This window comes from Juglans regia, chromosome 6 (genome assembly GCF_001411555.2).
Source record: "Juglans regia cultivar Chandler chromosome 6, Walnut 2.0, whole genome shotgun sequence".
Classification (NCBI taxonomy): Eukaryota; Viridiplantae; Streptophyta; class Magnoliopsida; order Fagales; family Juglandaceae; genus Juglans; species Juglans regia.
The window spans coordinates 9,554,606-9,566,155 of record NC_049906.1 but is presented as its reverse complement, the minus strand read 5'-3'; positions in this window follow the sequence as shown (position 1 = coordinate 9,566,155).

Sequence of the window (11,550 nt, the reverse complement as noted above, 5' to 3'; positions counted from 1 at the left end):
TCATTTTAATTAAAATTATTCTTTCTAATCTACCAATGTATTTTTTTTTTAATCTCTGCTCCCAAATCCAATCCAGCAAATGTGGTGATCCAGATTGAGAAATTTTACAGAGACTTCCTTTAGAGTGGCATGGGGGATGGATTTAAATTCCATTAGTCAAATGGGATAAGGTATGTTCCCCACTTTTTTTTGGGAGGATTGGACATTACTTGAGAAATGGTTGTGACAATATAATACTGAACTGGAAGCCCTATAGAAGTCGGTGATTGATTGCAAATATGAATGTGTGTGTGTGTGTGTGGGGGGGTTGGTGTACAAGAGAGGTAAATGGGCGTCATTGAGTGGGCATTTGGAAGCATAATAGTCGGGGATGGGGGTGTTCTATCGTCATACTAGACTCATGTTGGGAGATGGCTCTAGAATAAAATTCTGGAGTGACATTAATTCTGGAGTAACATATGGTGTGGAAATAACATCCTAAAAGAGTTATTCCCTTCAGTATTCTAGATTGCATGTAAGAAAGAAGTTTCAATGGCTGATTTTATGGTGATAACTGGGGATCAAATACAGTGGAATATCATTTTTAATAAGGTGGCTCAAGATTGGGAAGTTGGTAGTTTTGAGGAGTTCTTTCGACTTCTGTATTCCTTGAGACCGAGCAACCAAGGAAATGATAAGTTGTAGTGGGTATCTGTAGGTAAAGGCACATTCTTGGTTCGATCGTTCTATAAGTCTCTCACACAAGTGCAGAACACTCAATTTCCATGGAAGAGGATCGGTGCAATAAGACGCCTCCCAAAGCGACTTTCTTTACATGGACAACTTCTTTGGATAAGATTTTGATGACAAATAATTTGCAGAGACATGGGGTGATCATAATAGATTGGTGTTGTAACACCCAAGCCGAGCACCAAGCTCAAGCTAATCGCAGGTGCTATAAAATCTTTATTATGAGTTAATATGTATAAAAAACCAACTTGAAATCTTAACGAGTAATTTTGGAGTAAGCTATAGGCTCCAAAATTTATTTCGGCGGTATACAAATTTTTTTCTTAGGCTTAATAATTAGGTTAGAATTAGTTAATGGTCCAAGTGCGATCTATTTATTTGCAAAAATTTTATAGAGACAAGTTAAGCTAGTTTAGCAGTTGAGTCGACACCTATTTTATTTTTTATACTCAATCCATGAAAATATGAACAAGCCAAAAAGATTATTCAAATTGTTTTAATTGGCCAAACCTATTTTGTTAAATTCATATACCACTAAGATGTAGGCCCAAATGTTTTTCGAAAATGACCCAAAACCCGTAGCCCACAAGCTAAGCCCAAAAGCATTGCCTTAGGTACGTGCATAACTCCATGCACGTTGATCTCTCCCTCCACTTTCATTAGGGTTTCCAACCGTGTGTATATATAGGTAACCATACACTTAGATCACACTACATGCACATCAGTTTCTTCCAGGTCGCACGGCTCCCACTCTCTGCATGTCTCTTTCTCTGTGACTACCACCCACCACCAAACCAGTTCCTCCATGCACATTCATAGCACCTCCGAAAGCCACCGTAGGCCAGCCCTCTTGTTTCTGAAACCACCCAACCCATGTACGTCCACCGCACGAGACTCCCACTGCCCAGCCCCAATAGCAACCAGCAACCTTGCACCGAGAGCCACCAACGTACGACAACCAGCAAATGGCATGACCACTTTCACCCTTCAAGTTTTGTTGCCACCCCCACAAGCAAGGCTGTGAATCTATGTCTGCAACCACAAGAAGCATCACATGGAAGCACGACCTTTGTGGGAATAGCCAAACAGTGAGCCCAAAGCCTTATCGTGCGTCACTGCTTTGCACTACCACTGCCAACCGAAGCCTTTGTTTTACCAAACTCAAAATAGAGCAAGCAAGTGTTTTTTTTTTCCCACATCGTGCTTGTAGCCACCATGGTTGTTTAGCCACCGTTGAGGCCATGACGCCACTGCCATCGGAAGATGCTGGAGGACAAGCCTCAACCTTCGGACGCTGCCCTGGTCAACGCCCAGCACCCCAGACCGTCGCACGCCGGCTACCTCACGGTGAGCTTCCTCTCTCTCTCTCTCTCTCTCTCTCTCTCTCTCTCAGTGCTCCGTCATCGGGATCATCTCCGCCCACCACTTCCCCATCACGTCTCTCCTTCTCTCTTGGTGGGTATGGCCCTCATCCTTTCTCTTTACCTCTCGGTTACTACAACACAACACACACTTTGTTTTGTTTTTCTTCAATGTCGGTGTAAGACGTGTTCAACTAAGTTGGACTTATGTCTTTTAGTAGGCCAGTTGTGATCACACGGATGAATATTTCTAAGTTTAGCTGGTGGGTTTTGGACTCAGGTCGTAAATCATTTGGGCTTGATAATGTTTTAGTTACATTGTTATAATACTTAAGTAGATTGGGCTTAATATTTTTAAGTGGACTCAATTTTTAATAGTCTAGAAAATTTAAGGTTTCTTTTTATAGAAAGTTTTTAAAGGATTTAAATTATGTTATTAGGTATAGATTTTTACAATTTAATTTTCAGAAGTAAATGGTGACTGTGTAATGTTGTTTTGAACGCTTTAAATCTGATCTAGACTATTTTTATTAAATGAAGTTTTGTTGGTTGCTGTAGTAGATTTTCTTTTTTAATTATATTATTTGGTACTAAAATTTTATAGTTAGATTTCAGTAGTAAATAATTTAAAACTTAATGTCTTAATCGGAGAAATTAAGTGGATATCGATGAATTTTGAAAAGTGATGGTATTTTAGGGTTAGAGGTTTTGAGGAATTCAAATAGGTTATCTAAGTATTTTAGGTGCAATTAGGAAGTACAAGTTCAATTGGAAATTTACCCAAGTTACATGATTTTTCTATAGGTGATGATTGATATCCACTTGGCATTGTTGTGAGAAAATTCAGAGAGATTTTTATGCAAGACTTTACATAAAATAAAATGGATTGAAGTTGATTTTATGGAAAATGTGCATGATATGTTTTGAAAAGAAATTTGGAACAACCTTAATTATTTGTTCTGCATTACTCATGAAATTTGTATGAAAGAGAAAAATATTTTTTGCTATGACTGGTGTAGACATGAGCAAAATTTTGACATTCTATTTCTGAACTATGCAAAACAAAGCGAATATGAAATTTAAAATTTGTGCATGTGATGCGAAAATGTTCTGAATCTATTTTTTGAATATGTGAAATGATCTGAAATCATTCAATACTATGTTGTGATATGATGTAGCATCTGAAAAACATTTGGCGTGACTTTTTGATTTTGGATCTAATTATGTATCTGGTTATGATCCGATGACTTTGATTCTATTTTGCTCTGATGTATGGCTCTGTTATGGGTGATAATAGTGGCATTTGGCCCTATCACGTGATATAATAGTGGTCTCTGTTCTAAGTGCAATCGCTTTGGTATCATGGTGATTTATGTTCTGCTTGACTTTTTGCAGAATACACAACCCTACCTTGGGATTAAACATGGTCTACGTTCTGATATGATACTTTGATATAATATGATATGATACGATACGATACGATACGATTTGGTAAGATGATGATATTTACTCATGTTATGCCAAATGACAAATTTAAATATGAATATTTGAAACTGTCTCTCTGATATTTTGATAATATGTTTTTGGGTATGCATTTCTGAATCTAAAATGTTTTGTTCTACATTCTTAACTCTGTGAAAAGGCTCATGTTTACATACTAGTATATTTTCTCTGCTTACTGAGTTGTTGATAACTCACCGCTTATCTCCACAATATTTTTTAGATAATTTGAATATTTCAGTTGAGAATCAAGATCATGGAGCATGAATGAGATGAGCATAGTGGATTAAGTATAGAAGATTTCTATAAGTATTGATGAATTTTATTAAGTAATTTTGTCGTGTTTTGATGACTTGGTATTTTGAGAGGTTAATTATCTAGAGGTAGTTAGTTTGAAACAATAATTTTATATGGCATTAAAAATTTGAAGTTTATATATGTATTGTGAAAGGAAGTAACTTCCCGACCCCTTCAGGACCAGGACGTTACAATTTGTATCAGAGTCAAGTTTGAGGTTTTGCAGACTATAAACATACGAGGTTTGGATATTTGTGAGTTTTAGGGAGTAACTTTTGGATTGGAAGTACTGTAGAAATTTGAGGACTATCAGGATGGCCATGTGGATATTTAAGGTTTTCATAATCTGCAAGTTTTAAGAATATATTCTATGAAATTTGAGATGTTAGGTGTTGTGAATTTTGAGCTGGTTTTGTGACTGTTGGGGATGGGGGGTGTTCTATTGTCATACTAGACTCATGTTGAGAGATGACTTTAAAATAAGATTATGGAGTAACATATGGTGTGTAAATAATATCCTAAAAGACTTATTCCCTTCAGTATTCTGGATTGCATGTAAGAAAGAAGTTTCAGTGGTTGATTTTATAGTGATCACTGGGGATCAAATACAATGGAATATGATTTTTATTAAGGTGGCCCAAGATTGGGAATTTGGTAGTTTTGAGAAGTTCTTTCGACTTTTGTATTCTTTGAGACCGAGCAATCAAGAAAATGATAAGTTGTAGTGGGTACCTGTAGGTAAAGGCACATTCTCGGTTCGATTGTTCTTTAAGGCCTCATTTGTTTTGGGAAAACATCTCATCTCATCTCATCTCATCTCATCTAATCATTACAACTTTATCAACTTCCAATACAAAATAAAATAAACAATTAAACTTTTTCAAATCCCAAAATAAAAATAATATTAAAAAATATACTTTAATAATATTTTATTCAATTTTTTAACTTTAATCTCATCTTATCTCTGAAAACAGTCTCTCAAACAGGTGCAGAACACTCAGTTTCTATGGAAGAAGATCTGGCGTAATAAGGCGCATACCAAAACGAATTTCTTTTCATGGACAACTTCTCTGGATAAGATCTTGATGACGGATAATTTGCGGAGATGTGGGGTGATCATAATAGATTGGTGCTGCATGTGCAAGAAGAGCGATGAGATTGTGGATCATTTTCTATTACATTGTGAGGTTGCTAAAGTGCTATGGGATGATGTGTTCAGCAAATTATAGTTAGCGTGGGCTATGCCCGCCACAGTGGAGATGCCTTTTGTTAGTATTGTTTTTAATAATATTTATTTATGACCATTCCTTTTCTTACCGCTACCGATGCAATTCTTCTACTCATCTAGAAAGTGAAGAAATTTTTGAATTAAGGAGGAGTAAGAGAGCTAGGATTGAAAAAAGATTTTGGTCCCGACTATTATATTTAAAATATTGAGGAAAATCTAAAGAATTTACAAGAAGTTTTAGCATCACCTAATTCTGTATTTTGGAAAGAGGTTATGGATGATGAGATGGATTCACGAATTTCTTATAAAACTTGGAAATTAGTTGAATTACCACCGGGTTGCAAATCCATAGGATGTAAATGGGTCCTTTTTATTTTGGGTATGAAAATTACCAATACATGTATGTGATGGTATTTTTCTTGATCAATCGTATTACGTAGAAAATTATTAAAGAAATATAATTATGTTGGATGCAAGCATATTGTTACTCCTTTTGATTCTAGTGCTTATTTCTTTTTTTTTATTGAAAATGATGATGATGTGATTAATCAAGAGAAATATGCTAGTATGATTGAGAGTTTACGTTATGCGACTGATTGTACTAGACTTGACATTAGTTATGCGATAAGAGTCCTTAGTAGATTTACTACCAAGCTGGGAAGAGACCATTGGTATGTAATGGATTGGATAATGAAATATTTATCTGGTACAAAATATTATGGCTTATTTTATAAAAGGTATTCTGCTGTACTTGAAGGTTTTAGTGATGCTGATTGTAATATTTTGTCAGGTGATTCTCTTTCAACTACCAGTTATATTTTTACTTTGTGTGGTGGTGTTGTATGTTGGAAGTCTAAAAAACAAACAGTTATTGCTAACTCAACCATGGAAGCTGAGCGTTTCGCTTTAGCTTCAGCAAGTAAGGAAGCAAACTGATTGAGAGATTTATTACATGAGATTCCCTTGTGGGAAAAACTAATTCCACCTATTTTAATTCATTATGATAGTACTGCTACTATTGGTAGAGTACAAAACCGTTATTATAACGGTAAATTCAGATACATAAGAAGAAAACACAGTATTGTGATATTTTATTTGATTGATGATGTTATTAACGTGGATTACGTTAAGTCTTGTGATAATCTTGCAGATCCACTAACCAAGGTCTTGACAAGAGAAAGGGTCATGAATATATTGATGGGAATGAGATTAAAACCCATAAATTCATGAGCCATGTATGAGAATACCCAACTTGGGGACTAGAGATCCTGAAAACCAGGTTCAATGGGAAAAACGAATCATATGATGTCGTAAGAAATGTACTATTTATTTTATTTCTAATTCCTATGACGCGATTGCATTTATCCTGTAATGTTTTGGAGGATAAGTTTTTGAAGAAACTCTTAATGAAATTCTGTAATTCTTATGAGTAGGGTGTGAGAATTATATGAGCACCCTTGACAGATTTCACCTATGTGAGTGTGAGAGTGAGGTCGCTCTCTATGAGATTTGAATTTATTCTCAAATATACTCATGAAACCGGGATTAGCACAATGTCGTAATGTGTTGCCTAATAAAGCGTATGTCAACATTTGAGTTATTATGTGTGAGTAATAATTATTTATTTCTCTTAAGCAATCATAGTTCAAGTCTAAGACTACTACTAACTCTGGAGTAAATGTTGTTATTTCACTAAGTGAGGGTTCAATGCAGAGCACACCTTCATATTTTTTTTAATAATATTTATTTTTGACCTTTGCTTTTCTTACCGTTGCTCGCTTTCACTTAATTGGCGATCTCTTCAACGTTGTCTTTAACGGGCTTGTAATAAAGTTGCCGTTACTTTGGGTATTAACATGGCTTGAAGACTAATTAATGTTATTAACGTTGGCACCAGTTGTTAACGTTGGCCCCTTTAATTCATTTTTCTTGTTTAAGTCTATTTATGTCCAGAGTTGTTTTTTGTCCTATATATATATATTTGTTTGGTCATTCGGTACGATAGAGAAATATACTTTAGAGAAAGTGAGATAAGAAAAACAAGCTTAGTGAGTATATATTTTTTAGAGTATTTCCAGATAAAAGAAAGATGTTCTTTTGGTGGAGTTTTGAGCTCAACCACTTGTGTAGAGTTGGTTCGGGTTATACGATGATCAGTTGAGCTGTTGTATCTTGGAAGAGTCAAGTCAAGAGGAGTTCTGCTGCATCGGTTAATTTGAGATTTTGTACACCGTAGAGGGCTTGAATCTCTTTAAAGAGAGCAATATTTATGTGCCTTAGTCCAAACTGCTATCGTTTGAATGTTAATTTCATTGTAATTTTTATTATATTATTATGTACTTCACTAACACTTTTGGCTAGTTGGACAAATCTAGGAAGTATTTCACAAATTAAAACTGTGTAGAAGATGGTTCCTATTTATATTCTATGATCCTTATGATAGGAGTGAAACAATAGGACGTTCGAAGACAATGTGCGATCTTTTGAGGATCTTAGATCTCTTTTTGTTAGAACGGTATTCCTACAGGCCACAATAGTAGATTTTAATGGTCTAGGCCTCTGTAATTTTCTTGTTTCCTTTTCTTCATCCTAGATAGGTGTTTCCTCTTGTATATCATATTATCACTACAAGAAAAACCTTCTTTCCTCAACGATTTTAGAATTGCTGGAAATAAAATCACTGCAAATGATACTTATTTGCAGCGATTTTAGAATGCTTCATGTGTTTTCAATGTTCAATTTGAATGAATGAAGCAGAAGTTGGTTGAATGTTGCATTAAGGAACAACAAAAAACGAGGCCTAGTAAGAATACTGGGTCAATAAGTTTTACCAAAATTCTTGTTTCCCGGCAATAATTTTTTGCTGGTAAAGAGCTTAAAAAACCTGATAACTCATTACCAGCGATTTGAAAATTGTTGGTACTGAGACAGATGCGGCGATTTGTGGTTCACCGCAATATCATTTTCAAAATGAAGGACTCAATTACGGCGATTAGAAAATCACAGTAATTTACAAATTATCAGCGATGTTGTGATCGCTATAATTGAGTTCACCAAACCAATAACTCAATTGCAGTGATTTATAAATCGCTGGTATTGATCTATTCTAGCGTATTTTTATCGCCGTAATTGTCATTTCAAAATCGTTTCGTCAATTGAGGCAATTTTTTGAAATCTCTGGTAAAGTCTATTTTCGGCAATTTTATGTCTTTTAACGACGATATTAACTCGCTAGAATTAATCTTTTCCAACGAATACCAAATGAAGTGTAGATTACAATTGCGGTGATATAAGGTACTATTTGCGGAGAAAAAAAAAATCTCTGGTAAAGAAAATATTTCCTGTCAATATTTGGCTTCCGTTGGAGTAGATCAGAAGTGGGGTTTTGATATCGGCAAACCTCCAGCGATTTATAAATCGCTGAGAAATGTAATAAGCGGCGATTTTATTGCTTTTTGCAGCGAAATTAATCGCTGGGAAAGGTGACTCTCCTTGTAGTGTATATATTTACTTGGGCTATGCCTATTCTATTAATATAATCATTTAGTTATAAAAAAAAATTAAAAAAAAATTGCATGAGTTTCCTAGTGAGGGGTTTTTCTAGTATGGACTGAAAGGTCCAAGTTTTTTTTTTTGAGTGCCGCTGGCTCTAGCATCTGTTTTTTTATGTGTTTTTTCACAATTATTCTTATATAGATGTTTTTAACAATTTTAAATATTTTAAAAAAATAAAATAAATTTATAATATTATTAAAAAAACACTTTCTTAATCATGAAGTAAAAAAAATTATTAAAAAATACTTCTTTAATCACGAAGTAAAATAAAAAAATAATTTTTTTTTTTACTTCATAATTAAGAAAGTATTTTTTAATAATATTATTATTTTTTTTATTTTTTTTATTTTTTTTAATATTTAAAATTGTTAAAAATATCTATATAAAAATAATTATAAAAAAAAACAAATAAAAAACACAAAATAGAGCCAGCGGTGGCTCTATCATTTTTCTTTTTTTTTTTTTTTTAGAAAGAGGGAGTATTATCATTCATTCCCATCAGGACTGCGGAGAGACCGCGTGAACAAATAAAGAACAAGAACCTTCCAACCAATACCCACAGAAAAAAGAAACGAACAAAAACCAAGTAAAACGATATCCACTGAAGGTCCAAGTTGATTAGCTATCGCGTTAATGAGAATAAAATAGTAAATGAGGAAATCTTGATATGGAGTGCAAGGATCAACAAGTGTGATACTATAGCTGTAATTCAAAGCATCCATAAATTCTGACCATTGGTTGTTGCTAAAGATTTTCGAAACGTCAACTTCAACTAAAGATGAGTGGCAGGTAGGAAAGTGGTGGCAGCAGCAGCAGCAGCAGCAGCGGCAGCGCCTAACAGATTATGTGAAGACAGAGTCCAGAATGCTTGGTGGTTGATGGTGGCTGGAATAGTCCACATCTTAAAAAAATAATAATAATAATAATAATAATAAAAGAGACCGAAGAGAATGTAAGGAAGTAAGAGTTGATGGAAGAAGGAAGATACCAAAGAGGAAAGAAGAGTTTCTTTCCGGAACTCTGGAAAAAAAGAAAAAATCTATTCGTCATTCTTTTTTTTATGATCTTCTCATTATCTCATGATATGAGATTAGATGATAGGTTTATAGGTAAAATATAATAAATAGTCTTTAATCATTTAATACGACATTATGAGAAGATGATGAGTAGAATTACTCGATAAAAAAAGGAGGTTAAGAGCCTCACATTGGAGGATAAGAGTCCTACCAAGTTTGCCTGTATAGTCTCTGGTTTTTGCATCACAAAGATTGAGACCAAACTTGGGCTGGGACAAGAATTAAGACTCTGCTCTTCTGTAGGTTTGTTTGAGACAAAGTTACATGTGAACTTAAATAATTTTCTTCTTTGAATTTCTACTTATTGTGTTCATCTTTCACATCTTCTGTTGAGATCTATGAGAGAAGAAAGCATTCAATCTGGATTCAAATAATAAAGTGACAGCTATTTCCTTCCAAATTTAACATCTTAATCTGCCCCTTAAAACAGAGGCAGAGGCATTTCAAATTAGTTGTGCCACGAGCATCACCACATATTAGGCACATAAGGAACCAAGAACATTGCACTGAAGCTGATATTTCATAAATTTTATGACACTGCTGATTTATGTGCTGCATTATTGCTAGCTTTTTTGGTTCTGGGTCCATTTCATGGTCCTGATTCTTAGGGATCAATGTATAACTTGGTAAAATATCCTCTTCAGCTCTTGTCCAGACTTGAAGGCCTTAAGTGGAAGAGAGATAGACACCTGAAGTCTAAAAGGACTACTACACCATCATACAGTTTGGGTAAAACCTTGAGGAGATCATGATGAACTTATAAGTTTGATTTTACAAGATTTCAAAACACTCACATCCACCACACATATGCTTGCCCATACTGAGTAAAGATGAGTGAGAGAGAGAGTTTGTCTGATACCACCTTTGCTGCTTGGCTTTTGTTCCTAAGACAGAGTAAGTCATGGGGAAAGTATAAGCTACAACGTGGCCAGTGGAAAAAGCAGAGAAGGGAAAAGTTCCCACCCAAAGATACATTAGATTTTGCATAAGGGTTTGAGTGCGAAATCTTTGTTTTATGCACTGTTTGCTACCAGCCCTGTCTTTCACTCTATTTTATTTTATTTTTATATAATATAAATGATAATTTTGAGTGGTTTATGTGATGAAGGTGAGTCAGTCCACCAAAATAATGCCTCCATGATTGAGATGTTGACCTTAACTATTCGAACAAAATTCCTCTATGCTGGATGGACCACCTTGTACACGTGTGTGTGGGTCCATCATCCCACCTAACAGTGAAATTTCCTTTCATGTCTTGTACTACCCATTATTAGGGTATAGAATGCTCTTAACCGTCAGATGTGAGAGATCAGACGGCTTTAAACGGGTATTCACATGGTCATTCATCTGTAAACCACTCCAACACTGGTTTCTCATTTCTTTCTTCTCATGCATGCATAAATTGATTGATGGATGAAACTATTTGGATCCCAAAATTGGCTTGTATGTCACGTTTTAAGGCCATTTCTGCTTCCTTTATGATAAAAAAAAAAAAAAATCATTGTGGGGTCACCTTTTTCTTCCCTCTAAGAATAATCATTTGCATTCATTTGGACATTATTATGCCTCTGAATTATCGTATGTTGTCAGTGTGAACAAGATGTACAACATTTTGGTTTGTTTATGTTTTCCCCCAATGGATATCGAGGTACAATACAACATGCATACAGGCAACCAAAAGCATGCATGATGATGATGATGAACTTCAAAACCAAAAGTTAGTTAATTAGCAACTGCTGACAGAGAGATTCCTCAAACCTTCACAATTTTGTTTTGCTTGTGCTAACTACTATAATTAATATAA